This window comes from Hylobates moloch, unplaced genomic scaffold (genome assembly GCF_009828535.3).
Source record: "Hylobates moloch isolate HMO894 unplaced genomic scaffold, HMol_V3 SCAFFOLD_15, whole genome shotgun sequence".
Classification (NCBI taxonomy): domain Eukaryota; kingdom Metazoa; phylum Chordata; class Mammalia; order Primates; family Hylobatidae; genus Hylobates; species Hylobates moloch.
Window position 1 is genome coordinate 82,201,350 of NW_026652290.1, and position 4,619 is coordinate 82,205,968.

At 49.1% G+C, this 4,619-nt stretch overlaps 1 pseudogene; it reads left to right on the plus strand.

The window, feature by feature from the left end:
- The first annotated feature begins 2,894 nt into the window (after positions 1-2,894).
- On the plus strand, positions 2,895-4,391 carry LOC116483833 (cysteine and histidine-rich domain-containing protein 1-like; annotated as a pseudogene).
- Positions 4,392-4,619: the final 228 nt, after the last annotated feature.

Here is a 4,619-nt window from a genome sequence, read left to right on the forward strand (position 1 = left end):
GGTACATGATCTTCATCTTCATTGGCCTGAGGCATGCATCTCTGCTTAAAGAGAGACCAGGATTAATGTTTGATATAGACAGAATGCACAGAAGAAAAAATGTGGTAATGTTTGGCATTTGACGTGCAAAATAGGATTATGCTGCAGATCAAAAGTCTTCTAAAGCAGGCTCTTCTCTTGAGAGCATGTTTCCTGGATTCCCTCATCCCTCTCCTTGGGTGTGGCCCTGGAGTTTTATGTAATAGATGACTGGGCAAGAAGAGGAAGAGTGTTGGTCCCCTCCTTCCTGCCCAGGGGATGGTACAAAGGGGATTAGAAGGATAACAAACAAGCAGAGCCAAGAACTGGCCCACTCACCCCTCCTCGAGAGAAAGAAGCCCTTGTCCCCAACTCACATTGGAACTCTGGGAAGAAGTGGCATCCCAGGCAGCTGCAAACCAACCCGGCCTCTGCCTCCAGCACCAGGGCTCCCCAGTAAGGGAGAGGCACCACTGAAGTTCAGCTTTCAAAGCCAACTTCCATTCCTGTGAGCCAGCAGCCCTGCCGGGACCATGGTGGCACAGCTAGGAGACTTGGTGGGGAGGAGGGGCCCAGGCGCAGGAGGGCTGGCCAGCCAGGGGCACCACAGGGACTCTAGTCAGATCAGGAGGGACTGGACCATGAGTTTCATAAGCTCAGCTTCTAGTATGATCAGTGGCCAGGAGGGACAGGGGACCTTGCTGGGTCCAGAGGACACCACACCCCAGGATCCCAACTCATGCCTCCTACCAGATGCCACACAAGCTGCCCTTGTCTGTCCACAAAACCCCAACAGCCCCACAGTGGGAGAAGCTGGGGAAAGCAGTCTGAGAACTAAGCATTTTATCCAAGAGAAATTAATAAGATCACTTAACAAGACCGGCTAAACTCTCTGGCCCCAGGATGTTCAAATCAAGTTGAAAATTTCATTGTTTTTCTCGCTTATCATCAGGCAGGCGTTGGAAGAAAGGCCAGATTCATTATAGACTCATAAATAAGGAAATTACCTTTTTTCTGCACAAATAAATTATAGAGTGAATTAAGTTTTCAACCCTGTTGCACGCACAAAAATAGAGGAGTTCCTGCTGCCCCACTGCAATGCCGGCTGATTTTTCCAACCAAAGACAAGGACCCAAGCCTTCTGGATCCCCAGTTCCCTCCTCCAGGTGGTGGGAGACACAGTTGTGGCAGACAGAGATAAGGTCCCCCTTCAGCCTAAGTGGTCACATTAGCCCTCTTGGGCTCACGCACCAGATCCTGCCCTCCTGGCTTATCTGTGTTTTTTTGAGGGGAGGAATGAGGTTTTCATTTTCCTTCCAGGCCCTTCCCATTCAGGGCATTTCAGATCCCTCCTTCCCGTGACCCCTGAATTGAATTGGATGAAGGATGGTCCCCTGCCCTACATGCTGCATGTCTGGGAGAGGCCAGAGGTAGAGCCGGCACATGCAAAGGCAATGCTGCCACCTGCTGGCGCCACAAAGAGACACAGCCCAGGTGGGCAACCAAACCCCATTAGCCCCAGGGGGAACTGCACCAGGATGTCTTGCAGCTGAATGGTTCCTTTTTCCAACGCAGCTTCTCACCTGTTCCCTCATTTAGTCATCCAGTACGCCGGCTGGAACAAGAACATCATCCCATTTTATGGACGAGACAACTGACACCCACGAAAGGGCAGAATGCTGACTGAGGTCACATGTGTGGGGATGGCTTGAAGGCAACACTCAGTCTCCTGCTTCCCAGCCAAGAGTTGTGTCCCCTCCTCAGTGCTCAGATGAGGTGTCCCAGAAAACGAGGGACCCCTATGAACAAGGTTTACAGGGCCATCCCCAACATCCAGGGAGGCAGAGTGAGGGCAGAGGGCACCAGGCAGTAATGCCCACCCTGCAGCTGGCTCAGGGCCTGATACACGTGTACAGCAACTCTGTTTCCCAAGGGTTCACACAACTTCCACACAGATTTTGTGTTTTTTTGTAGAGAAGGGGGTTTGTCCTGTTGCCCAGGCTGGTCTCGACCCCCTGGGCACAAGTGTGATGTTACTTTTTGATAAGAATCTGGAAGAGCTGAGTCCTGCCCTAGGCCCGTAAGTGAGTCCTAATCTACAAAACAGACGATGAAAGAGGCAAGAGTCATCTTCCCAAATGGCAGCTGCAGGCGGAGTATGCGGGGGGAACTCGCAGAGGATGTTGTGTGGCCAGCAGGTGTGTGATGACCAGTCTGCGTCCTCTCCCGCTGGGTGCTCAGCACCCGACTCTCCTGTTTGCTCCTGGCTCTTCCAGCCCGGGCCTTCACTAGGCGGAAACAGCCTGGAGGACAGAAAAAGTGCCTCTTCTCTGCCCGAGACCCTTCCCACCCGCACACGCCATGGGGGAGAAGCTCATCCCTTTTCCCAGCGTGGGAGATGACTGGGCCAGTGGGAAATCCCATGATTCCCCGGCAGCTGTCCATGTCCCTCCTGACAGCGGTCAGCGGTCACCCTCATTACCAGGACTCTGCATTGTCCCAAGCCTCCTCCTCTCCAGACCTCCTTCGCACCTCTCCCGGCTCTTCTTGTCCTAGTAGGGTCCAGGAAAGGCTGAAAGCTACGGATAGGCCCCACGTTGCCCCGCAGGGTGCGGATGAATTCGCATTCGGAGGCTGGTCCTGTGGCCGGCCCTGGCCTGGCTCCTGGACCAAGGGGAGCCTTCTATGGCAGAGCCGCAGCGCCACCGTGTGGTAGAAGTCCGTCTGCACGGCCAGAAACAGCGGCTCAGAGCGAGCCCACAGAAATCCTTGTAATAGTTCACTGTCAAGGCCAGTGCTAGCGACACGGCAGTGGCAAATGCACCCTCTTGCCGTTCCTGGTGTTTGGGCCTTGCCTGTGACGGTAGGAAAAGAAAATGGCCTAGCTGTGCTACAACCGGGGCTGCGGTCAGCGCTTCGATCCTGAGACCAATTCCGATGATGCTTGCACATGCCACCCAGGTGTTCCAGTCTTTCACGATGCATTAAGGATTGGTCTTGATGTAAGAGAAGAACAACTGATTTTTCTGATTTCTTAAGCATTGTAGGCTGTACAAAAGGTAGACATAATAGTGAGAAGCCACCCGAGCCAGTCAAACCTGAAATAAAGACTACTGAGAAGAACTATCTGAATTGAAACCCAAATTTCAGGAGCACATCATTCAAGCCCCGAAGCCAGTAGAAGCAATCAAAAGGCCAAGCCCAGATGCACCAATGACAAATTTGGAATTAAAAGTATCTGCCTCCCCAAAACAAGCACCTGATAAACTTAAACCATCATCAGGGAATGAAGAAGATAAGAAAGAAGAGGCCGAGCGCGGTGGTTCACGCCTGTAATCCCAGCACTTTGGGAGGCCGAGGCGGGCAGATCACAAGGTCAGAAGATCAAGACCATCCTGGCCAACATGGTGAAACCCCCTATTAAAAATACAAAATATTAGCCGGGCGTGGTGGTGCACACCTGTAGTCCCAGCTGCTTGGGAGGCTGAGGCAGGGGAATTGCTTGAACCGGGGAGGCAGAGGTTGCAGTGAGCCAAGATTGCACCATTGCACTCCAGCCTGGCGACAGAGCAAGACTCCACAAAAAAAAAAAGAAAAAAAGAAAAAAAAGGAAGCAAGAAAGAAGACTGATGAAATTAAGATTGGCGCCTCATGTAAGAATGGAGAGTGTTCAAAGACGTATCGGGATCTAGAGAGTCTAGAAGAAGTCTGTGTGTATCATTCTGGAGTACCTATTTTCCATGAGGGGATGAAATACTGGAGCTGTTGTAGAAGAAAAACTTCTGATTTTAATGCATTCTTAGCCCAAGAGGGCTGTTCAACAGGGAAACACATATGGGCTAAAAAGGATGCTGGGGAAAATGTTGTTCCATGTAGACATGACTGGCATCAGACTGAAGGTGAAGTTACCATTTCGGTATATGCTAAAAATTCACTTCCAGAACTTAGTCGAGTAGAAGTAAATAGCATGTTGTTAAATGTGCACATTGGATTTGAAGGAGGGAAGAAATTTGATCAAAATGTGAAATTATGGGGTATGATTGATATAAAGTGAAGTTACGTAACTACGACTGCAACAAAGATTGAGATCACTATGAGAAAAGCTGAACTGATGCACTGGGCAAGCCTTGAACTGCCTGCAGCCAAAAAGCAGGAAAAACAAAAAGACAACACAACAGATTGAGTGGGACATGGGAGGAAGGCTATTACATATTTCAGAATTCTTAATACTGTGTGAAGTGGTGGCTTGCTGCTGTCATCTTTTGTTTTGTTATTGTGTTACTCAATCTGGCATTTCAGGGTTAACAATAGGTTCTTAAAAGCCAAAGTCAGTTTGTCTTTTTGTGCCTCTCATCTTTCTTTTGTGTTATGTAAAATTGATTATTTATTTCTCCTTACTGGTAGGAACCATAGTTGTGTCCTGTACTTGAAGAAGCCAGAAAATATCCCATAACCATAATTGCAGTATTTCTTCATATTTCTCTGTTAAGCAGAGAAATATTAAGAACATGATGTTTACTTCTTTCTATTATCCCATAATTAATAAAGGAAGATGAAGTGTCCATTTTAATCAGTTTTTACATGGATTTGTGTTCTTACAT